Raw genomic sequence first — 26,320 nt, forward strand, 5'->3', positions numbered from 1 at the left:
GCCTCTGTGTGTGTGTGTGTGTTTTCTCCCGAGGATTAACTCGTCTCATATTCTTCTAGAACTTTCCCTAAACACTTAGCTTATAGCAATCCTGCCTCCCATGCACCCTAGCTGCACTTTTTGTTTGGACCACCCTTTCTGTACTTATGCCGTGGTGCCTTAAATTATTATTTATCTCTTTATTTATATGTTCTGGTTCAACTTTATTATAATCATCTGTGGGAATAGATTGTATCTTACAATCCAATATATCCAGCAGTACCTCACACAATGCCCTGAACAATAAATGCTACCGATGCTTAGACTGACATTGTGATGACATGATCCGAATCAGCGTTTACCAAAGTGTATTCATAGGCATTGTAAAACAGATGTGTTCTGTGTTAACTTAATTAACATAGGAAACCCTGGAGGACTTCTCTGAGTCTTTAAATTAACCAACCTTCATTGTAAATCTCTAAGAGGAATATACAATATATGGTTTTCCCAAACTTACTTGGCCATGAATAATTTTTTTCATGAACAGTTACCTTAGGCTATTCTCCTGAAATGCATGCTTAAACTATTTCTAAATACGTGGGTTGTCTACACTGCATAGAAATCCAAGGGATCTGGGGCAGGGTGGGGGTGTAGGGGATGGATGCATGTTGTAGAGTGAAATAATATATGGTATGAGAGAGGCTTATAATATACAGGAAGAGACAAAATATTTACATCCTAAAAATCGCTAATGAACGCGTGTCAAGATTTGTCCACTGTGCAAGTTGAATATATACAAGCTGATGGGATACATAGAAGAGGTGTAATCAGATTTGGTTGGGGACAATCTGGTCTCCAGGAGGTACATGTGACTATGGAATTCTCTTGCAAAAATAGGGCTTCTGGAAGCTTGCTTTGGTATGACAAAGTAAGAGTGCATATTAGGCTCACCTACAAGGATGTTGCTTCATATACCAGTCGTCTCCTTTTGTTCTCAGGCCCATTCCTCACCCTTGTTTTGCAATCTCAATTTCTCTGGCTCCCTTACTAACCTACTTCAACTAAGTCTGTCTAAGGGAGGCTCTGGAAGGAGGGAATGGAGGGCAGAAGAAGGGAGGGCTGGATCTCTCTCCTTCTCTCTCTTTCTGTGTTTCTGAGAGTGTTTTTCCAGTTTCCAGCAGGGGCTGCATCTTTTCTGAGGTTTCTGGGTTCTGTTCACATCTCCTCTATCCTCTAGGTGTGGTAGTGGTTTCCTGATTTGGTTAATGTCTGGGGTGCTTCACCACCCCTCTTTGTTTTTATCAATGCTTCCATCACCTGTGCAACCAATTCCTTACTTCAGATGGTCTTTGTTGAAAAACCTGGAGTGGTTTCTGTTTTCCTTACTGGGTCCTGAGTGAAATGTCACATATTTGTATGTTGCATCTCTCCGTGACTCTGCTCCAGTCAGGGTGATGCTTCATGTCCTTTTTCATCTCTTTGCAGTGCCAGACACAGAGGAGGTACTCAATATATGTTAAGTGAAAAAAATGCATGACCAGTTCCTTTTACATTAAATTCATTTATATTCCCACAGAATTTTGGAATATTTATGTGTTATTGTTTAAATATACAGGAAAGAAAATTCTTTCTATGAATAAATTGAGCATGGGGGAGAACCACTTAAGGGAAGTCAGAAATTTTCTCATTCCCAGGTCATTATAGAGAATAATTTTTTAAAAATTGAACTATAGTTGATTTACAATATTGTGTTAGTTTCAGTTATACAGCAAAGTGATTCAGCTATATATATATATATATAAATCTACATATATATATTTTCAGATTATTTTACATTACAGGCTATTACAAGATATTGAATATAATTCCCTGTACTATACAGTAAATCCTGTTGCTTATCTATTTTATGTATAGTGGTTTGTATCTGTTAATCCCATACTCTTAATTTATACCTCACCCCTCCCTTTCCCCTTTGGTAACCCTAAGTTTGTTTTCTATGTCTGTGAGTCTGTTTCTATTTTGCATATAGATTCATTTGTATTATTTTTTAAATTCCACATATAAGTGATATCCTATAATATTTGTTTTTCATTTTGTATATATTCAACTTGCACAGTTGACAAATCTTGACACGCGTTCACTGGCGATTTTTAGGATGTAAATATTTTGTCTCTTCCTGTATATTATAAGCCTCTCTCATACCATATATTATTTCATTCTACAACGTGCATCCATCCCCTACACCCCCACTCTGCCCCAGATCCCTTGGATTTCTATGCAGTGTAGACAACGCGTGTATTTAGAAATAGTTTAAGCATGCATTTCTTACTTCACTTAGTGTGATATTCTCTAGGTCCATCCATGTTGCTACAAATGGCAATATTTCATTCTTTTTTATGGCTGAGTAATATTCCATTGTATATTTATCCCACGCCTTCTTAAACCAAGCATCTATTGATGGGTACTTGAGTTGTTTCAGTGTCTTGGCTATTGTAAATAGTGCTGCTATGAACATTGGGGTATATGTATCTTTTCAAATTAGTGTTTTCATTTTTTCTGGATATATACCCAGGAATGGAATTGCTGGATCATATGGTAATTCTGTTTTAAGTTTTTAGTTTTTTTTTTTTTTTCCACACACACTGTATTTTATTTTTACAAGAGATAAATAGACTGACACCAAGCATTGTACATGGATGACCACAACAAAAGCAACAATGATTGCAATTACCATACATGAAACACACTCATACTATGTCATAATATTGACTAGTTTTTAGTTTTTTGTTTTTTGTTTTTAGTTTTTTTTTTAACGAACCTCCATACTGTTTTCCATAGTGGCTGCCCCAATTTACATTCCCACCAACAGTGTAGGAGGGTTCCCTTTTCTCCACATCTGCTCCAGCATTTATTATTTGTACACTTTTTGATGATAGCCGTTCTGCCAGGTGTGAGGTGATACCTCATTGTGGTCTTGATTTGCATTTTAGAGAGAAAAATTTTATTAGGCCAACTCTCCTTAGGAGGAACAGCCTTTACTCTAATAGTCCTCTTTGTTTCTCCTCCCTAAGCCTTAGCCTTTGGAGACCGTCACCTCCAGACAGGCTGGAGAGAGGAGATACCTCAAGAAAGGAGAGAATATTTTTATCTTTTAATTTCCGAAAGTATGACAGTGCTTTATCTTAGGCAGCTGGGCTGTCATTTCTCCAATTGTAATGCCTTAGAATAGTATAATTTCAGTTTCTGCTTAGCAAGTGGAGTTTGGTGTTTAATTACCTTTTGTTTAATAATGATGGATATTTAGATGCATCAAGAGGTAGAGAAAGCAAGAAGTAGACTAGAAGAACTTTCAAGGGTTCTTGCAGCTCATTTAGGCTATGAATAAATTTCAATTTCCTCCTACTAATTTAGAGAGCCTCCAGCATATCCTGGTCTATACTGTACTGTAGATTGTTCTTAATATGACCGTCACTTGAAAGTATGAGAGGGTCTGTATTAGTCTGGGTTCTCCGGAGAAGCAGAACCAATAGGATATATTTAGAGATAGAGATCTATCGCTATAGATACAAATATAGGTAGATAGATATAGAAGAAGATTTATTATGAGGCATTAGTTCATGCAGTTATGGAGAGGTCAACAATCTGCCGTCTGCAAGCTGGAGGCCCAGAAAAGCCAGTGGTGTAGTCCAGTCCAAACCAAATGGCCTGAGAACCAAGGGAGCCAATGATGTAAGTTAGGTTGTGTTTAATGTTTGCTATAGCTGTAGGTGCCAGAGCCTTCAAATTCCTCCTTTGTCCTTGCTTTTGTCTCCACTGTTAATTTGGGCTTCCCTAATTTTGTATGGTGACAGATGATAACTAGATTTATGGCTGTGATCATTTTATAATGTATAAAAATATTGAATCACTATGTTGTACAATGAAAAAACTACATGAGGGGCTTGGAAACTCTGCTATTAATCCACCAGTTTTACAGAGAGAGGTAAGAGCTTCATTAAGTGAAGTTCTGTTCTTAAAAGTTAATATATATAAATGAAAAGTTTAGAGTCCCTGTGTTCTACCTGAAGAGAAATGGAGTGATTCTCTGTGTGGTGGGTCACATAAGGGAGGCATTAGGATAGGTTTAACATGAATAAGATATTGATTTCCCCTTGTTACTTGCTTCAACTCTATTCCTTTTGGATTGCCAAAAGCCTGTGTGACAACATTGTCTGTAGTTTGGAGGGCAGTTAGGTGCTATATATTCTGGTCCTTTATTTATCCATTAAAGTTTTGTGCTAATGACAACAACAATAACAAAAAAGTTGAAGTAAGTTTGGCAAGTTCTCTGAATGGTGATGGTGTGACTTTGGCACCATCTCAACTCCTGGCTCAATCACTGCTCAGGAATTATGGTTTAAGTTTGTTAGTGAGTTCAGGGAAGGGGTCCATGCCCTCATCATGTTACCTTGAGCCAGTGCCCCAAATGGCATAGATTTTCTCACTATGAAAACAAATATAATGGTCACACTAAACTAAAATCTGAAAGCCTATGAATTGCTAGCTTGAGGGAACAATGCTGGAACTGGATTTTCTGAAAAGAAAAGCCACATTCCACAACTACCTTTAAGCCTGTGGAAATGGAAATGTTAAAAAATAGAGAAAAAGAAAAACTGCCAATCCAGATACAAAGAGTGAATTAGGTGGCTTCTGCATAATTAGTGAGGTTCTGATAAGAATGGACATTCCTCACTAGCATAATCACCATTATTCGTGATTCAGGAAGTGTTTTACAGTGAATGAATAAATGACATGAATCAACAAACAAGATTCATTCGTTGCTGTTCAGTAGCTTTCACTGACTGTTTCTTGTTTCTTTGGCTGTAGCAACTTGACTCTAAGTTCCTTGAGGACTATATCGTGACATTTATTTCTTTATATTCCTTACCACACTTAGTTTAGTATTAGAGTTATCACTTAATGTATTAGGGTTTTCCAGAGAAACAGAACCAATAATATATATGTATATACAGTTGACCCCTGAACAACATGAGTTTGAACTGTGTGGGTCCACTTATATGTGGATTTTTTTCAATAAATATGTTCTACAGCACTACGTGATCCATTGTTGGTTAAATCTGTGGATTCGGAACTGCAGATACATAGGGCCGACTATGGGACTTGATCATCCTTGGATTTTCGTATTCAAGGTGGGTCCTGGAACCAATCCCCTGTGGATACTGAGGAATGACTGTATAAGAGGAGATTTTTTATAGGAATTGGCTCACATGACTATGGAGGCCGAGAATTTCCATGATCTGCCATATGTAAACTGGTGAACCAGGAAAGCTGGTTTAATTCAATCTGAGTCCAAAGGAGCACCAGTGTCTGAGGGCAGGAGAAGATGGATGTCCCGGCTCAAACAGAGAAAAAATTTGCTTTTCCTCCTCCTTTTCTTCTATTCACGCCCTCAACGGATTGGATGATGCCCACCCGCACTGGCAAGGGCATCTTCTTTACTCAGTCCACCTATTTGAATGCTCATCTCTTCCAGAGACACCCTCAGACACACCCAAAAATAATATTTTACCAGTTATCTGGCATCCCTTAGCCTAGTCAATCGACACATTAACTTAACCATTATAGGCTCCAATTCTTTAACCATATTTCAAAAAAGCAAAGCCACAACAAACAAAATTCCATCTGCTTCCTAATGATGAAAACTGTTAGGTTGGGAAGTCTCCTGGGTATATTATCTCATCAGGTCTCAGGCTCAAGTGGAGTAAACATTTTTTTGCAGTCTTAAAAAAACCTCAAACTTCTCAGTATGACAGTTAACCCTTGACTAAATAAATACAAGGAGGGAAAAATTGCATCTTAATTTTTTTTAATGGAGAAATTAAAGCAAAGAAGAATATCTAATGTGTGGTAGCAGCATTTGAAGAAAACTCAAACTCCCGTCCTCTGCTGAAAATGCACCAAGGTCAAAGCCACACCTAACTTTTCTTTCAGAACATTCTTACTCCCTCTACCGTATTTTTGACTCTTTTGGAATCTCCAGTCTCTGCTTCTATGCACCTCTATCCTTCTGGACTAGCATTGTTCAGAGTATGTTCTTGGACTCCTCTGAAGGTGATCCCTGTTCATAATATAGTTTGGGAGCCACTGTCTTGGTTTATCTGATCCCCTGTCTTCATTTCTTTTCCCACCAGGCTGGGATTTCACTAATAGTCGTAGTAATGTCATCAATTCCTTCCACCCCTTGCACGCTCATCCCATCTACCCAGTCAGCCTTTCACTCTAGGTTAATCCTTCTTCCAGTGTTTGTGTTCTGCTCTCTGTTTTAGGAATACAGCTGGAGAAAACTATATGACCAGCCAGGCTGGCATTAATGCAAACTCCAACCAGCCTTTCCACAAAGCTCAGAAACCTTCTTATTTGTCCTTGATCAGCTTGTTTTCTTTCCCTACAGTAGCTATTTTAAAATGCACTACTTTCTTTAGGAATTCTATCCATTTTCATTCTTCTCATTTTCAGCCAGCAATATATTCATAGTCTTTCCCTCTTCAAAGAGAAAGTGGAGACCATCAGCAGAAAGGCATTATCTCTGTTCTATTCCTGTCTCCCTTAAAACTTGTCTGTGAGAGATCCTATTCCATCTCATAGGAAGAGGTCTCTCCCTTATGTTAAAGTAATTCCTCCACCTGTTTCCTGGTCTCATTCCCTCCCACTTTTGCATCTTTCATGTCTCTCTTCCACTGGCTGTTTCTCCTCTATATGAAAAAATACCTACAATCTAAAAAATACCTTCCCTCACTTCCCTATCTCATGCTTTCCTGTCACCACTTTCTTCTACTTTATCAATTCCCTTTGCTTCCTTAATCTATCATAATCTGACTTCTGCTTCCAATTCAATTATTCTTAGTTTTATTTGAAAACTACTGAACAACCTCAAAAAGTAAAAGTTACCCATAATTTCTTTTTCTTTTCTTTTTTTAAAATAAATTTATTTATTTATTTATTTGGGCTGCATTGGGTCTTCGTTGCTGTGCGTGGGCTTTCTCTAGTTGCGGCAAGCGGGACCTACTCTTCGTTGTGGTGTGCAGGCTTCTCATTGTGGTGGCTTCTCTTGTTGCACAGCACTGGCTCTAGGCACGCGGGCTTCAGTAGTTGCAACACGCGGGCTCAGTATTTGTGGCTCGCAGGCTCTAGAGCACAGGCTCAGTAGTTGTGGCGCACGGGCTTAGTTGCTCTGCAACATGTGGGATCTTCCTGGACCAAGGATCAAACCTGAGTCCCCTGCACTGGCAGGCGGATTCTTAACCACTGTGCCACCAGGGAAGTCCCTACCCATAATTACAACATTTAAAAGAATATAAAATAAGAACCAATCGCTTTCCTCTCTATTCATCTAATACTCCAGACATGGATTGACTATATTAGAAAACTTAACCATTTGTCTCCCTCTTATTGTTTTTACATTGTTTATGGTCTTATTTTCTGTAAAGAAACTTCAGATTTTTATGTGGTCATTACTCTGTTTTTTTTCTCTTTATGCCTTCTGAGTTTCTTATCTTGTTTAGGAAGATCTACATCTCAAGGTTATGAAAATGTTTCAACTTTTAAAATATATTTATGTACGCTTCTACTGCAGGAGGCGTGGGCTCGATCCTGGTCGGGGAACTAAGATCCCACATGGCACGCCACACCGCCAAAAAAAAAAAAAAAAGAAAGAAAAAAAATATTTTTGTAGTTTTTTCTCATTTACTTCCTTATGCCTGAAATTTATTTTAGGATTCAACATTTTCTTCTACATGGATAGCAGCTTGTCCCAACTCCAATGTTTTTTTAAAGAATACATCTTTACCCACTGAATTGAAGTGCTGTTTTTATTAAATGTTAAATTTCTGAATATACTTCAATTTGTTCTGTAGTCTGTTCCACTGATCTACTTTCCTGTACGAAAATTACTGTATTTGTTTACACAAACCTTATGGTAGACAATATCTGGCAGGTTTGTCCCATCATCACTATTCTTTTTCAGAATTTTCTTAGAAAATTGTTGGACATTTATTCTTCTGGTGAATTTGAGAATTATTTTATGCAGTTCCAACCTCTACCCCACCCTCATACCAAAAACAAAATAATATTTTGGGATCGTAATTGATATTACGTTAAATTTGTGTGTTAGCTTGAGAACGATAGACTTTTGCGCTGCACAGCATGTGGGGTCTTAATTCCCTGGCCAGGGGTCAAACCCGTGCCCCCTGCAGTGGAAGTGTGGAGTCTTAGCCACTGGACCGCCAGGGGAGTCCCAAGAATGATAGACTTTTTAATGCTATTAATTCTTTCCATCATCGTGTCCTAGAATTTTAATGTGTTTCTTCATTTATTCTGTATTTTCTGTAGGTCTTATACCTTTATCGTTAAATATATTTCTAGGTTTTGTCATTATTTGAATAGTTTCTAACTATGCACCCCCACCCGCCACACACACACCATTTTATTTTTTAACCTATCAGTTCTAATATAGAAATAATTTGATAAATTTTATATACTTATCTTATATCTAGCCAACTTACTAACTTCTTTAATTAGGGTCAATAGCTTTTTGGTTGAGTCTTTTGTATTTTCCAGGCATGTGCCAAATCCTCTGCAAATAATTATTTTTGGTTTTTCCCCCAAAATTTATTGATTTGTTTAATATTTTTTATCAAGTTTAGAAACTATTCTTATTTTGTAGAGTTATTTTAAGCTCAGGAATATCTGTTCCAATATCTCAAAAATTTTTCTGGCCTGAACTCATGTAATCGCATATTTTCTCCTTTAATTTTTTAATTGAATAAATTGTACTAATATATTTCTTAAAATTGGGACATCTTGATTTTCCGGAATGAGCTTTATTAGTCATAGAATATATCTATTTCAACATATTCCTGGATTTGATTTGTTAATATCTGGTTTCAGATTTTAATTTTTGTTAACTATAAGTATTCTAGTTTTCTTTATTGGAATAGCTTTGTCAAGTTTTGGCCTTAGTATTATGATAGAATTGTAAAATGAATAGGAAGACTTCTGTTTTTTCTCCCCCTAGACTCTGAAATAGGATAACATGGGAATGATTGTCCTTTGAATTTAGAGATAATTTACCTGCAAACCTCCTGAATCTGGTGCCATTTTTAACGGTAGAGCTTTAGTATATATTTTTTCAAATTCTATAGATGTTGGATTGCTTAGGTGTTCAACTTATCATCGAGTCAGTTTTAGGAATTTATATTTTGATAGAAGATCATCTGTTTTATTTAGATTTTAAAGTTTGTTGGCAGAATAAAAGTGGTAGATATTGTTTGTCAGTGACTTGTGATCACAGAAGACCTTTTATGAGTAGACAATGTTTCTGTATAAGAAACAGACTAGTTTTAAAAAATGTAAATTGGACCATTTTGTTCTCTTGCTAACTCTTCACTGACTTTTTATTATGTATAAAATAAAATCCAATCTCCTGACCATGGCCTACAGGCCTATATGAAAATCTGGCCACTGCTACCTCTCCAACCTCATCTTGTGTCCCATGCTTCAGTCACAAAGCCCTTTTCTATGTTCCATCAATACAAGCTTTAATGCCATTTTGACCTTTATATTAACTGGCCCTCTTTCCTCTAATTATCAGGAGTAAATAGAGTGCTTTATTGGAGAATAATAGTGGGAATCATAACTTAGGCTTTTTTGAGAATGTGACATTGAAGTTGTCACTTGTAAGATAGGCAGAAACCTCAACTTCTTATCTGTTAGATTTTCATCAGGAACAAATGAGATAATATTCATGAAATACTTTAGTAAAGATAAAGATACATAAATGTAATCTGCCATTATTACGCCCTTCATGAATAATTATTGATTATTATTAGTTTAATTTGAACATTGCCTTGCAATGAAGGCACAGTGTAGAATGTAGTACAACTTACATTTTTTAGTTATGGGGCTAAAATTTTATTTTCAGGTGTAACAATCCTGGGGCCAGCTACAAAATGCAATTCTTTTGCACCTTAGTAAGTGGGAGGAATCCCTGGGCTCCTCCAGGGGGGACGGAGGGGAAAATTTCTTCACCACTTGAGACATGGTGTGGTCTGGGTTTTGCAGCTCTCATTAGCTTACCAGCAGGTAGGTCGGGTTCAAATCCTGGTACTGTTTATCTCTGTGCGATTTCTGAACACAGTCATCACAACAGCCAGCTTCACATTTCAGAAAGTTACAATAGTACAAGGTTTAATGCAGTCATGTGATCTCCACCTAAAGAGGGATCCAACAATAACATTTTGTCTTGAAATAATGTGCCAGGCACTATTCTAAGTGCTCTGCAAATACTGATACATTTAATCCTCAACAACTCTATGAGGCTGTTATTTTAATTTTCATTTTATAGATGAGGAAACAGAGGCACGGAGAGGTAAATATGGAGTCACTGGGATATAGAGGATTCAAACTCAGACTGTGTGTGTTCAAACTCCATGCTTTTGACTCCTAAATCAGGGAATTCCCTGGCGGTCCAGTGGTTAGGACTTGGCGCTTTTACTTGGTTCCATCACTGGTCGAGGAATTAAGATCCCAAAAGCCTCGCAGCAAGGCCAAAACAATAACAACAACAACAACAACAGCAAAACAAACATCCTAAATCAAGACTGCAGTTGGGAAAGGAGACAAATACTGAGTGTCCACAAGTCCCGTAGCTACAGATTGATTTTTATGCACAAATAATCCTTTTATTTCAAAGCAATACAAAAAATTAAATTAATTGACTGGATTGGATCACTGGAAAATATTTTTTTTTCAAGGATTATGAGGAACAAAGAACCACCTACTCTATATTTGATCCTCAGCAGAGTCAGAGGAATATGAGGGCCTCTGGAAATATGGGAATAGTTGTGAATTTTTCATGATTAGACTTATTCTCGATCTCACACCAGAGAGTAAGAAAACATGGTACAAGGTCATAAAATCTTTTGGGTTCAATGGTTGATTTGTGAGTGGGTTCTGTGTTCTATCAGTTCCCTGACCCTTTGTATGCAGGTGAAGCAGTCACACAGAAGTGATTATCAAAGTGAATAAAGTGGAAGTAGCAACTTCCACAATGTCTGATGGTTTCATCATGGTTTTGGCTAATCTAGGTCCTTTGTCTTTACCCATAAATTTTAGAATAAGCTTGTCTATGTATACAAAACTCCTGCTGGGGTTTTGATTGGAATTGTGCTAAGCTTATACATCAGTTTGGGGAGAATTGACACCCTTATTATTTTGAATCTTCCAACCTATGAACACTCCAATTATCCTGGTCTTCTTTGAGTTCTTTCATTATATACATAATTAAAGCATACAGATCCTGTACATGTTTTGTGTCATTTTCTTCGGAGCAATTTAAAGTGGCATCTTATTTTAAATTTTGGTTTCCTTATGTCCATTGCTGTATAAAGTAATGCGATGGATTTTGTACATTGATCTTATAATCTGCAACCCAGCTGGACTTAACTTTAGGAGGTTGTTAAAAAAGTTTTTTTTTTTGTTGCGGTAAAAAGCATGTAATATGAGATCTACCCTCTTAACAAAATTTTAAGTGTATAGTACAGTAGTGTTTATTTTAAGCACAATGTTGTAGAACAGATCTCTAGAACTTTTTACCTTGCAAGACTGAAACTTTTGTATAGCAACTCCGCATTCTCCCCTCCTCTGTCTGGTCCCTGGCAATCACAATTCTGCTCTTTGTTTCTATGAGTCTCTTTTCTTGGGTACAGCTGACTATAAGAAAGTTCTTACTTAATTAAGCTAAATAACAACTCTGGTTGAAGAGACCCTGGGTTTCTAAAGCACAGAGTCCTTTTGCTTTTCCTTTCTTCTAGTTGTTCCTCTTGTGGTTTGAGGGAGATAAAGTTTTCATGCTTCTGGCTATTAGTTCTGCAGTTCTGAGAGTGATCACGGTGTCAAGTATCAGGAACAGCAATTTTCTTGGGGCGGGGGGGGGGTGGGGAGAGAGAGAGAGAGAGAGAGAGGTATTTTCACAGAATTAGAAAAATACCGTAAACAAAATCTGAGGAAATGAGGATTCTAGGTTTTACGGCACACCCCAGACCCCATCCATTATTAGAGGATATGGTATAAAGTGAAGCAGGACATCATGGTGGGTTTGCTTCATTTATCATCAAGATGGAAATCCAAGCATTAAAGATACTTTGTCTGAAAATGTTTTAGGTAAATAAATTCCCCACTTAATCTCTGAGACTTCTGTCTTTATGGATCTTTGTATTCTTTGCTCTGGCTAAGGGTCCTTAGATTTGTGTTTAGAGATCCTAAGTTGGGTTTGTTCTCAGCACACCATTCTTCTGAAGGGCTCAAGTATGGCATTACTTCACTCTGCAGTCCCCACAAGTTCTGGGCAGTGTTCTTGGAAACATGAATATGATCTTACCCAGTTAGAAGAAGCGTCACATAATAAAATAATTGTCCCTCTCTCAGACCATTGCACACTACTAAAATATATTGCTTCTTGACCTTTTGGCTAAGATCCCATGTAGAACAACTAAAGTATTAGCTTCCTTTCAGCTTTACCACATTCAAGGCTATATTTTATGACAGCTGAAAGAGATCTTGTGCCTTGTGGGGGCCCAGATGAGTCCCTTTGTGATAGCTGAGTTTGTCCTAAAAGGCTGGATCATAGACTATCCAGTCCAGTAATCCACGTAATGCTGGAGGTCCTCACTGCGATGTTTGCTGATATTCCTAGCTGGGGTTGTCCAGCCTGAACTTGAACACCACCAGTGAAGGGTAGGGGACTCGGAGGCAGCCCATTCCATCTTTGCCTCACTATTTGTCTGACTACAAAAAAGTCCCTTCCTTTGCACTGAAACCTGTCTTCCTAAAATGTAGTCTCATTAATCCTAATTCTTCCCCATGGGTCTATGCACAGTAAGTTGAATCCCTTTTTAACTATTTGATGATACCTACTGTTTGCTCCTCAAGTCCTGTCTTTAGGTTAAATAACCTAGTCCCTTGAGCACATTCTCTTGGAATGTGCATTCAGGCTCTTTTACCAAGCATATCCCAAGCATACTCTAATGTGTGCCCAGAGTTGAATTCAGTACTGAGCTATCTACTTTCTCATTATTGATATTATATATTTACGAGAGCACCATAAAGCGCCATTAGATTTCTTTTGGAATCATATCATGCTGTTGACACATTGATTTTATCATTAAAAAATTCCCGAGTCTCTTACATACTTACTGCTACTTGCATAGTTAATTTTTGAACCCATGTATAGGGTCTTGTAATTATTCATTCTAATTTTGTTTGTTGTATTTGGTCCATTGTTCAAGCCTCTCATGCTCTTTCTGAACCTTGATTCTTTTATCAACAATATTTGCTGTCCTTTTGGGATATTTTTGTCTACAAATTTGTTTGTAGCATAACTTCTATATTTGCATCTTACTCATTGGTATTAGCAGTGCAGAGCTAAGGACAGAGGGCAAGTGAAAATGAAAATTTCAGTCTGATAATGAAATAAGCTTACTATTTACTTTAATAACAATGAGTTATGGGTCTAAAAAATAGAGTAATATTTTGTAGTGAACCTGGTGTGGTGGGAAAGATCGATGTCTCAGTAACCTATACTCCTTATGATATGGCTTCTTAATTGAAAAAAGAAGCCAGAAATTAAAGGCAGTCTTTAAAACAAAAGTAAAATAATTTGTTGGTGTATAACATTTTTTAAAAGATAGCCCAAGATTTTATTTGAGACTCTGGTCACTTCCCCAAAACCTCAATTGTTATTTTATTTAAGAAACCAAACCAAACCAAACAAAAACCTTACTGCAGAGTAAACTTTTCACAGTTGAGTTTCTAGATCATCTGGTTCAGTTAATTTGTGGCTAAAGATATGGTTTTGTTTAACAGCCCCACATGTAGGCTTTCAGCCCTCCCCTTAAAATTAATTTCCATAATCCTTAACAGTGACAGAAAGATGTATGTGAAAGATGGGAAGGAACTCAACTGAAGTTGGTACATTCTGACTAATAAAGAGAAGGATTTAAGCTTTAGGAGATACATTTGAAGGATGAGTTAAATTTTCCAATTAGGAATGGATGTAGCATGACTCTCTGTGTTAAAGATTCCCAGGTAAGTTCAAGAGGAAAATAACTGAAGCTGAATTCCATAGGGAAGTAATAGTTCCCTTTCTGATTAATGACGGTCTGTAGGCAACACAGCCAGGACAGACAAATTGCTGCACTACATTCCAACTTTTACAAAAACTCCTTTCATCAGTTGGATACTTAAACCCACTTTAACTTAGTCTAATTAATGAGATGCATGCCAGTATGAATGATCAGTAATGGGATCATTGAACTTTATTTTCCTTTTGTTTATGCAGGGTCACAGCTACATTTTTGGCCATGTTTTATTATGTTATGACCTGGACTGCAAACAAATTCCTAGTCAAACTGCTGTGGGTTGTTTATAAAATAATTTTGGAGTCTAGTTTAACTTCCAATCCTCCTCTGCTACATGTACACACACAAACACACACAAACACACACACACATCTATCTCTTTCAGACAGTCAAAAATAGCTTTTTCTAGCACAAATGTTGTAATTATAATTTATTTGTAGCTGAACATTATATTTGTGAAGCACCATCTATCCTTGAAGATTTTTTACCTTTAAAGCTTGGATCGTCTGTGTGATGGGTCAAAATCATCCTTACCCCGAAACATAGTCTGTGCTTTAACCATGGTGAACTCCTTGCAAATCTCCAAACGTGTTAGGATATAACTGCCTCCAAAGCTTTGCATATGTTCTTCCCATTGACTGGAATGCCCCCTTTCTCTGGCTCAATAATTTTTATGCATCAAAATGAGGCTGAGTGCTTTACAGGAAGTTTTCCCTGATTCCTGGCACCTATACAAATGCTCTTGTGCTTATCTATTACATATCAGGTATCACACTGTATTATAAAAGTTAATTTCCTTCCATGTCTTTTATTAACATTGTGTACCAATAGATAGTCATATATAATACGTGCTGCTACTCTCTGAGATATAATAGATGCTCAACAAATATAATAAATATTCCCTTTAAAAGAGGGGGCCTTTCAAGAATCCCCTGGTGGCCCAGAGGTTAGGACTCCGTGCTTTCACTGCCGAGGGCCCGGGTTCAGTCCCTGGTCGGGGAACTAAGATCCCACAAGCTGCACGGCGAGGCCAAGAAAAAAAAAGAGGGAGCCTTTCTTATTGTTCAGACTAGAATAGGTGCTTGTACTGTATATTCTCAAAGAACACTGAACTTCTCCTTTGCAGGACTTATATTTGTAACTAGGTACTTTCTTGTATAGTTGTTCGATGTCTATTCCTCCCCTAGATTATAAGCTCCATGAGGACAGGGACCACTTTTTTCCATTGTTCTATTTTTCTTCCTGGCACAGTGCCCAGCACAGGGAATTTTCTCAGTAAGTATTTGTAAAGTGACTGATGAATTTAATGAGTAGGTCTCTATGAGAGAAATTGATAAGGGAAGTCTTGCCCTTAGGTTTTAGTTTAATGTCAGATGTTGCAAAGGGGGAATGTACTAGGAAAAGAGTAAAACCGTAAGAGAGGGTTTCTTGAAAATTAACTGAAATACTAAAGGATAGAGTAGGAAGAAGGCAGCAGGGTTGAGGATGGAGCAAGGAAGGACAGTGCCCTGATCAAAGGAGAGAAGTATGAGGAGAAGGGTTTATACCCTAAGTTGTGACTGTGGGTCACTGAGATGAAGACCACAGGCGGGATGGAGGTGATTGGGGTTTACCTAACCTTGGGGTTCCAAATAGGGCTTTGGTTTAAAGATTTTTTTCATGGTCTCAACAACTCCCCTTCCAAAGGTAGCATGGCAGTGTAGAAAGAATTTTGAGCAGCTACAGAACTTACTAGCTACAACACTTATTAACTGTTTGACTTTGAGTAAGGCATTTGACATTTCTGAGCCTCGGTTTTCTCATTCGTAAGGAGAGGACAATCATATTTACCTTAAAGAATCGTGTGCCGTGAAATGAAGTAATGTTCATAATCATCTAACTCGGTCCCTGGCTCACAGCAATTACTGTACAAATGGTAGAAGTTTTAATATTAACCAGACTTAACCTTTACAGAACTTTTGAATGGTTCTGTTCTTGGCCTCAAATTCAGTATTTTTAATAAACAGGTTGAAGCATTCTTATCAAATTTAAAGATGACACAAAACTGACAAAAACAGCTAATATGTTGGCTGACAGGCTAAGGAGCCATAAACATCTCAACAACTGGGGAGGATAGGCTGAAACCAACAAGATAAAATTAATAGGGACAAATTTAGACTCTTGCTTTTGTGCTTAAAGAATCAGCTGAAACCAGAACAAGGGAGACCTCGTTTAAGAGCTTATAAGAGAAAGGCCCAAGCGTGTTAGCTGACTGTCAGATTAATGTAAGCCAACTGGGTGAAGGCTGCCAAAAAGCTAATGTGATCTGAGGCCATGTGTTGGAAATAGAGCATCCAGAAGAAACAAGGTGATCATCCAAGTGTCCTCACACTGGGCGGACAACATCAAGGGATTGTGCTCAGTTCTTGGCCTGCGCTTTAAGACTGATAGATCTAGAAGAAGGTTAACAAGAAGGCCAAAGCTCTGGAAATCATGTCTTATGAGCAATAGTCAAAGGTACTGAGAATGTTTAGTCTGGAAAAGAGGAGACTGGAATGGTGCAGGGTTGGAGGTAGAGAGTGGGTGGCATGGAGCATGCTGTAGCCTTCAAATATTTGAAGGGTTTTCATTTGGACGAGGAATAGACTTGCTCTGCAGTGTTTCAAAGGATGAAAGCAATATGATTGGAAATTGAAAGGAAAGTTTTGGTCAATATATGTCGAAGTATACTCGTAACTGTACTTGCTAGCATTTATAAACCATGTGCAAGGCACACTACTAAGCTCTTCTGATACATTACTCTTCTCATATACTACTTATTTAATCCTTACATAGACTCTGTAAGGCGAACATTATTATCCCCATTTTATAGATGAGGAAACTGAAGCTTAGAATGAAGAATTTATTTGCCTAAAGCTCTGAAACAGGTTAAATCGTAAAGCTGGGGCTGTAACTCAGGTCCCTTATGACTACAAAGCCTGTGATTTTTAGCCCTATGTCATATTTCACCTAGAGTTTCCTGGGACATAGGAGTTTCAGTGCTAAAACCAGGACAGTCCAGGGCAAACCAGAGTTATTGGTCACTCTAATTTCATAGTATGTTTCTCCACACCCCCATGGTGGAGGAGACCTTTGCTTCCTAGAAAGCTGGGATTATAGCTCAGTGTCTGGCTTTGGCTCAAGTTTCAAAAGTGGTTCCAGAAAAATTTCACTGTTTAAATATGGAAATGGTCCGTCCTAAGTGGCAATGAGCATCCAGTTGCTGGATGTAATCAGACCGAGGCTGCATGCCACCTGATGGAGTTGCTGAGGATGAGAATTCTCTACTGGGCTCGTTGTCAGTAGAGGTCATTTCTAAGTCTCTTCCACCTCTTGTTATTATGTGATTCAGACAAAGAAGGCTCCTTCCTTGGACCCTGAGGAGATCCCCCAGGCTCTTTATCCACAATTAAGAACACACTTATGGGGCTGGTATGAGATGGTGTCTCAAGAAGCCTGGAACATGGACCCCTGTCTCCCTTCCTGTGTCATTGCCCCCTGCTACATGTAGCCAAAAACATGTGTATAAATGTTCTGAGATCTTTGCCTTGGAGCACACATGCTTTGGATTTTCAACCCAAGGCTCTTCCAAGAAAGATCCAGACACCAATTCATTATGTATAGGTCACTGGTGTGTTTATGTATTTAAAAATCATTTCAAAAAGGAGAAAAAAAACAGGTCTCAGTCCATCCTTTGGAATGCACTCATCAGTGAAATATCATTTCATTGGTAGTCTTTAAAGGCCTCATGGCTGAGTGTCTAGGAGCCTATTAGTATTCTGAGAAAGATTTTAAAAACTTTTCTAGACCCTTGAAATTAGTTCTGTGTGTGTCTGGGTAGTGTTGTCTTGGAAAAGTCTTCTTTTTTCTTACAGCCTGCACTGGAGTAAAACTGACATAGAATAAGCAAAGTGGCATCATAACACATTGGCCCCAAGTGAGTTAGGACGTCCTTAGTGATGCTCTGCTACCTTTCCTGAACAGTCTGTTGGACAGTGAGATTACATCTCTCCTGAGGAGGCCTTTGGCATTTGGTGAGGCTCTATTTCCAACTAAAGGAGATGCCATCTTATCTGTGACAATTTTGCATGTGCGGCAGGCAAACACAAGTGGCCAACACAGGGAATTCTCCATGAGGGAAACTGAAAACAGAGCAAAAATTTCCAAAGAAAATAGCCAAACTACAAAAGTCCACACTTTATCCCCTCTGTGTTCTTCTTCTATGTATACCTTCTCCTTGAGGGCCCAGCAACAAACACCAGAGTCATTTTTCATTTAAGTCTAACACTACTTATGTCTATGTCCTTGAATAGCTCAGCTGTTGCTGCTTTCTTTACTAACAGCCTTTGTTACTGAAGACCCATGTGGAGAGAAGCACTGTACCAAGTGTTTTACATTATTATCTTATTTATCCCTCAAAACAACTCTGAGGTAGGCAATATTGTCCCCCTTTTGTGAGGAAAGTGAGCCTCAGAGAGGTTAAACATCTTGTCTGAAGTCACACAGCTGGTAAGTGGAAGAGCTGGGATTTGAACCCAGTTCTATCCAAAGCCTATTTTCTTTTCATTATGCTACTCTGCTTCACTTTGACCTGAATCTGAACTTCTGCCAAAGCCTACCTGAAATATGAAATATTTTTTCAAGACTTCCACCCTCTAATACTTGTATATCATCACCATCTATTATACAACTTGCTTTCATTGAGTTACGCTAATCCTGAAGCCTCAGAGAAGTCTTCTTTCACATCAGAGCCTGGATCCTTACTGCATAAAGACCTTCGCTGGTTATTTTGAACTGCTCCTTATCTATGCCCTCGCAACCAGGATCATTGCTCTGCTTCTCATAGGGACTATCTTCATTGCCTTTAAGTCTACCCCACATGCTCTTCTCACTGAACATTCTTTTCCCCTGGCATAAATATGACGTTATTTAATATAAGGAATATATTTTTACATTATAGCTCTTTGTGGATATACTTTTATTCCATCTTAGTTTCTAAGCTCCTAGAAAACCAAATCTCTTTAACTGGAGCTCTGCTGTTTGGGGGCAGTGGGAGGTGAGTGGAGGATGTTTACTATCTGCCCTTCTCATGTTTCGATAAAAAGGGAACCTCTGCTTAGACTTCTGCCCTCTCAGCAGTTCCGGGGAGGAAGAGTCCACCCTCTCCCCACACTTCTTTCCTCCTTCCTTTGGCAGGAGAGTACCATCTGTTTGGTCTCTGCCCATGTATAAACCAATGGGATTACCGATAAGTACAGTTCTGATTTCCTCAACCTTTTCCTAAGGTAGGGTGGTGGTGGTGGGTTTCCATTGAGTTGAGGTGACATAAAGCTTGCACAACATCATTCTGGACCTTGAGAGGAGAGCACTGTCCAGGAGGTCTGCTTCCTGCCACATCTGGTTGGACTGGCACTGCAGTGTGGTAGACAAGGAATGTATATCACAGGTAAGAGATAAATCTGCTCTGCCATTTTCTTGTTTGTTTGTACTTGTTATTAATATTATCCTCAATTTGCTGTTTCTTTACAGAAATCTTTTTAAGCTACTTGTCCGTTTCTTGAGGGCTAGTTTAGTTAAAGCTAGATGACGTAATTTGTAGCTCATGCCTCCAGGCCTATATAAACTGAAATACGTGGCCATATAGGGAAAACAAGCAAACAGGTGAGAGATCCCTGAAAACTTCTTTCCTTCATGAAGTTCCCATTCATCCATTGGGATGTCTCCTGTGGTATATGTGTGTGACACATGACCAGTCAGACCATGTGTGGGGGCCAGTGCTAAGATGAACAGGCAATATGAGTAAAGTTTAATTACTTTTTTATAGGTAAAGAATAAATATAATGATGAATAGATGTCCTAAGATTTTCTTAAGGAGGATATGAGAAGAATTTCTCTGCCATCTCCCATCTCCCATTGGTCAAGGTTTGCCCCCAGGGGTGTTATTAATGCCCCTGCTTTTATAGGTTAGGTGTGTGTGGCATTAGTCAGGTCCCTTGGTATCTTACCCCTCAGTGACATCAGGGAAGCCACCAGGTAGGAGGAAAGAGGCAATTGCCAGGGCTGAGATTTGATAAATATGACCAACAAAGGCTGAGACCAATCCCATTCAATAGTTTCATACAGCATTTAATTAAGACTTCTAACTATCAACAGGACATCAAGCAGCAGGATGGAACTGTAGTACAGACTTCTTCCCAGGGCCCTGGACTCAACTGAACAAGTTCTACAAACCACCAGGGTCTACTTCAGAAAGCCAGGTGGCTTTCTCCTGAAGGCTCTGTATTGACCTTTCCACTCGGCCCAAGGCATTAATCCAGGAGCAGCAGGGTGTATTTGGATTGTACAGGCTCTGCCTTGGCCTCTGAGGAGGAAGTCTAAGGCAATTTTCTCATCAGTAATAACTCTGGCCAGTGAGATGAGGCTGACTTGAATGCCTTTAAGACTCAAACTAGTGTCACTGATCTCTTTGGTTAAAGTCAGGAACAAGTTTCTTAACAGCTTTTCTAATTGAATGACTCCATCTGGAAGGATAAACACCCACAGAATAAACAATGAGTCAGTTATCCTTCAGGAGACTTTCCCCAAGTAACTAAGGATGGTTGTGTTTCAGAGAAATCTCACAGATGTCTGAAGACTGCATAATCTACTACTGGTGGTTCCTCAAATCCTTGAAGATGCTTATGACCAAGTGTAGGGTGTAGGTTGCTGTGGTCTTGGGGAGCATACAGATGAATGTCTAGTGTCATCACAGGTACAGTCCTGGGGATGACCATGGTACCTCTGGAAGGAGTATTGTTTATAATTATTAGCATCCCCCAAGTGGGACCTACATCAGTTGGGGACACAGATTGGCAGTGTCTTAAGTGTGGCCTCTCAGCAGGCTGGTAAGCATTAGAATATTCAACTCATGTCAGATAAGTGAGTCTAATCCTCACCTTTGGAGGGATTGCCTGTGGGCAATTATCCTGGCCTGTCCTATCTGTCCACACCACCAACTGGGTGGTATTTGTCTGTCCCATGGAATGACTGAGTGATGCCTATGAGAATGGGGCTGGGGAGAGACATACAGAAGTGTTGATAGGTGTTTTGTGCAGGAGGTGCGGGAGCTGAGGCTAAGCCCCTAGTGTTTGCAATTGACTTCTCAATAAGGTTAAGGGCAATGACAATACAATTGTAGTTAGATCTGTGGTGGAAGATACCAGATCCAGCTTAAATTTAAGTTAAGTTGGAATTTAAGGCCCTTGCAATGGTTTAAATCTAAGCTCTTACTATAGTTTGGGAGACCTGCACCAGAGAGTTTTCCTTTCCTGACACTAGGCGGGTTCCTCTCCACCAGATAACTCCCAACAGCTCATTTTGTTGCCTAAAAATTCAACATTAGTGGTTTGGTCTTTTGAGTATTGCTCTACTAAAATATAAACAACTGCAGAGAGATAATACATTGTTAGCCAACCAGCCCTTTCCTGAGGAACACATCTGCAGGGCCATAGTATAATGGAAGAAAATTGAATTGAATTGGTATACTCTAATATTAAAATGGCAACATTTTAATATTAATTCCTTAAAAAATTCTTATTAATTTAATTAGGCAATAGGCACATAGTTAAAAAATAAGTACAAAATATATTCAGTGCAAAGTTTCTCTCTCACTCCTATTCCTTAATCCTCCATTTTCCTTTCCCAAAGCAGCTTTTACCAGTTATTTATACCATTTAAGTGATATTTTCTCCCGTCCCACTATTTTTTTTTAACACAAATGGTAGCATGTTAAAGGGACGCTTTGCTTTAGTTTTACTTAGCTGTATGTCTTGGAGATTGTTCTGATCTATACATAGTATTTTTCTTCATTCTTTTAAATCGCTGCATGGTCTGGCTATAACAATATATTTAACCAGTCCTCCACTGATATTCATTTAGGTTGTTTCCTATTCTCAACTATAACAAGTAGTGCTCCAACAGATATTGTCTCACAATAGCACAAACAACACATGGCTCATCCGAGGCAGAAGCCCCTGGCATAGGTCTAGCAGAGTGTACGGGTCCCCATTGACTCTTTCCATCACATGGTGTGTTGCACAGGCTTTTGTGTGACTCTCAAGATCCCTACTTCCTAGTATTCATGTTCTAGTAGTCTCCCCTCCCCTTGACTGTTGGTGGGACCTGTGACTTGCTTCTAATCAACAGAATGTGGTAAAGGTGATGAGATGTCACTCGCATGGTTATGTTACATCATAGGAGACTCTGTCTTGCTAGCAGACTCTCTCTCCCTTGCCAGCTGTGAAATGCAAGTTGCCACAAATCCTACAGATGCAAGGAACTGAATGCTGCCAACAACCCATAAGCTGGGAAGCACATTTTTCCCTAGTTAAGCCTCCAGATGAGAACTCAGTCCTGGCTGACACCTTGATTACAACCTCATGAAATTCTAAGCACAAGACCCAGCTAAACTGTGCCTGGACTTCACACTCACAGAAGCTGCAAGATACTAAATGTGTGTTGTTTTAAGCTGCTAAGTTTGTGGTCATTTGTTACACAGCAATAGAAAACTAATACACGTGGGAAGGCGAGCTTGGACCGGGCGTGACTGAGCCCACCATGGCTTGTAATTAAGGAGAAGTTTCCCAATCCTTTGCTTCCTCAAATATTTGTAAAGTTGTAAGGAAGAGTCAGGAATTACTCAGGTAAGTTGGAAGACCCTCAGTTTTGCATTCAAAGTTATAGCCTTGCTGTCATGAGATACCTCTTGCTCTCAGATGCCAGTTGCTTGGAAAGCTTGCATATTGGTGTTGGTTTCAGATAGATATCTTGAAGCCCTTCTTGTTGAGCTTTCTTGCTGTTAGACCACCTGAAGGAAAACCACCACGGTCATCTAATGCACCAACTGCTATGTCTCTCCATGATATTTTTATATTCTTTTCTTTTTATACATGTGGAGTTATCTAAGTAGGATAAATTCCTAGTAAAAATTCTAGGTAAAAAATGTATGTACATTTAAAATTTTGTAAGATATTCACAAATTGTCTTCCAAAAAAGTTGTACCAGTTGATATTACCATCAACAATGAATGAGAGCACTGCTTGTCCACACCCTTTTTCCGTTTTCAAACTTTTTGATCTTTGTCAATGTGAAAGTTAAATAATGATATTTAAGTATGACTATATTTTAATTTTTTTATTCTGGGGAAAGCTGACTTCTTTTCACATGGTTAAGAACTGTTTATATTTCCTTTATTTGCAAACTGCCCATAGCTTGTGTTCGTTTTTCTGTTACTTTGTTGATTTTCTTCTTTAGTCATTAAAGTTTATTTGTAAAGAGTTCTTTACATACTGAAGAAATTATTTGTCTCTTGTTTATATTGCAAATATTTTCCCAAGCTTTCCTTTGTCAATTTACTTTATTGTTTTTTCATATAAAATTTATTTTTTTTAAATGTAGTTGTTTTTCAGATTTGTTTTGAAGTTTTAGATTTTGTGCCTAATGCTTTCCTCGCTCTGAGTTTATGTATAACTCTTCTATACCCTCTTCTATTGCATTTAAAGACTCTCTGTCTCTCTGTTGAACTCTTTGAAACAGTTTCATGTTGTATTTTTAGTGAATACCCAGTTATCTCAATATCATTATCTAATAATTCATTTTTTATTCACATACTTGGACTACTATCTTCGTCATAATCTAAATAGGACAGAGTCTTATGAGCTTCCAGGAAGTTATCTCTAGAAGCATTTGCAAGTTCATAATACATAACTGTATGCAGAATATTTGACCATCTTGGAATTTTCACTCTTTTTCTTTCTCATAATATCAGTCATAACATGCTGTTAGTTTTCTGTATGTAGTGTCTCTTGCATTTATGCTTTCCTTTTCATTTCCATTTTGCCTGCTTTATTCAGACTCTAGTCTAAAGTATTGTGGTGTCCTAATAGGTCTTCCTGCTTTTATCCTCATTTCAAGTCATCCTACATATTGCATCCAGATTAAACTTTTTTAAAAATTCCACTTTTATCATATAACTTTCTTACAAAAAACTTTAAATTCTCACTTTTTATTACAGGAGACAGTTAAAATTTCTGAGCCTAGCATTCAAGGCACTGTAAGTCGGCCCTGTGGAGGTTTTTAAGCTGTTGTCTCTCAGCTCAAGGCCCCCCGCTTACTCTGCTATTTGAGGCTGGGAGACTCTGAGGGCTATATTTCTGCTTTGCCAGTTGGGTTCCTGTTGGCCCTGCCAACAGAGGGCGCTAGAGGGAGACTGGCGTGCTAGAGGGGAGCAGGGACTTGCTGCTTCCTCTCTTTTTCCTGTCTGCTTATGAGTCCTATGAGTGTAGTTCAGCCTCATTTTTCATTCCTGCTGCCACAGTGCCTTCCTGTAGCAGCAGCTGAATGCAGTTTGCCATTTTCCTCACCCTTGGAGAATCAGCCTTCTTGAGCCCCTTCAGAGACTCCAGTCCCAGCCTCTCCTCAGAGATTCAGGTCCCAGGCACATGGGTCCCTTCCTCTAAGTTTCTACATTTTAATTATCCCTCTTCTTTTTGTCCCCCAGGCCTAAGGGTGAGAGCTGCTTCCTGCAGTTGCTACCTCAGTGATATCCTAGAGTTCTCTTTTTACTCTTAGTTAACAACTTTATACTTAGTTAACAATTGTTTATATTAAATTCTCTCTGTTGAAATAATTGATGTGGTTTTTGTCACCTGATGGAAACCTCACTGATACAGGCACCAAACCACTGCCTCGACTGCTTAAACTCTATACCCCAAACCAGACCCTCTGTTCCAATGAGAAAAGTCTACTCTTTCCATGGACCCCTAAGTGGATTTTTCCCTTTCCCAATTTTGAAGGCCTGATTATATCACCCCCTTCCTGCAAAAGCTATCCAACATCTGCCAATCAGAATCCTGTCTTCCAGAGCCCGGGTAAAATCCGGTCTTTTCTGAAGCTGCTGCTGATCAGTCCACTTGCCCAGATGATGCATACTGACAGCCTCCTCCATGTCCACTGTCTCATTAACTTACAGATATGCAAGTTGGTTGTTTAGACCTTTGAGCGCATTCTACCATAGGAATGATGTTACACATGGTGGCTCAGGCAATGCCAAGTGGTACGTCGGCTGCTCCGTATAAGCACATTTAACTCACAGTGGAACTGAATTGTTAGGATTCAGGACTGGAACCTAATGATGATATGTAAAGTTATTTTTTGGAAAAGTTTGACACAGGGGTCCCATCTTATTGTGGTGCCCTGCCCATGAGCATAGGGCATCCTTGGTTCTGGTGATCTCAGCAGTGGCAGCTCCCATCAGATCTGCTTGAGGAGGGAGAATTGAAAGCCCTGGGGGCAGTGGCACCTAGATCTAGTCAGGGGCTGCTTGGATGCTGGATTGTTTCAGTGTCAGGGTCTTTATGTCAGGAACTGCCTGGACCACTTAGAGGTCAGTAGCTTTCTATGTGATATGTTTTCCTCCTAAGCCTTCCAGAAGGGCAGGACTGTAACCTGTATTTTATTTAATTTATTTATTTATTTTTAAAAATTAATTAATTAATTTATTTATTTTTGGCTGTGTTGGGTCTTCGTTTCTGTGCGAGGGCTTTCTCTAGTTGTCGCAAGCGGGGGCCACTCTTCATCGCGGTGCGCAGGCCTCTCACTATGGCGGCCTCTCTTGTTGCGGAGCACAGGCTCCAGACGCGCAGGCTCAGTAGCTGTGGCTCACGGGCCTAGTTGCTCCGCGGCATGTGGGATCTTCCCAGACCAGGGCTCGAACCCGTGTCCCCTGCATTAGCAGGCAGATTCTCAACCACTGCACCACCAGGGAAGCCCCTGTATTTTAATTCTTACTGATGCTTAGCACAGTACTTTGGACATCATAGGCCTAGTTTTCCCAAAATATGCCTCCTACTATTGCACAGCCATTTTCTCTCTATATAACTTATTGTCTTCAGATACTTAAAAAAAATTCCTCCTCTGTTTTCATTTTGTTTGTTTGTTTTTTGTTTTTGTTTTCTTGTTTTCATTTTTTTTCCCCCTTGGGGATATAGCAATAGAGGTACCTGAAAAAAAGGGTCTAGTACCCAGATAAGAATAGTCTACGTACTAAACGTTCAGTCAAACCCATTTTCTCTACAGGTTGAATCACTAAA

General features: G+C 38.9%; 1 protein-coding gene across 4 annotated transcripts in view; it reads left to right on the top strand.

Moving 5' to 3' along the window:
• LOC309610562 (uncharacterized protein) overlaps window positions 1-26,320 on the top strand; it is a 651,150-nt gene that overhangs the window by 324,871 nt on the left and 299,959 nt on the right. The gene's annotated exons all lie outside the window — the stretch shown is intronic.

Source organism: Balaenoptera borealis, assembly GCF_965194805.1.
Source record: "Balaenoptera borealis genome assembly, chromosome: 14".
Taxonomy (NCBI): Eukaryota; Metazoa; Chordata; class Mammalia; order Artiodactyla; family Balaenopteridae; genus Balaenoptera; species Balaenoptera borealis.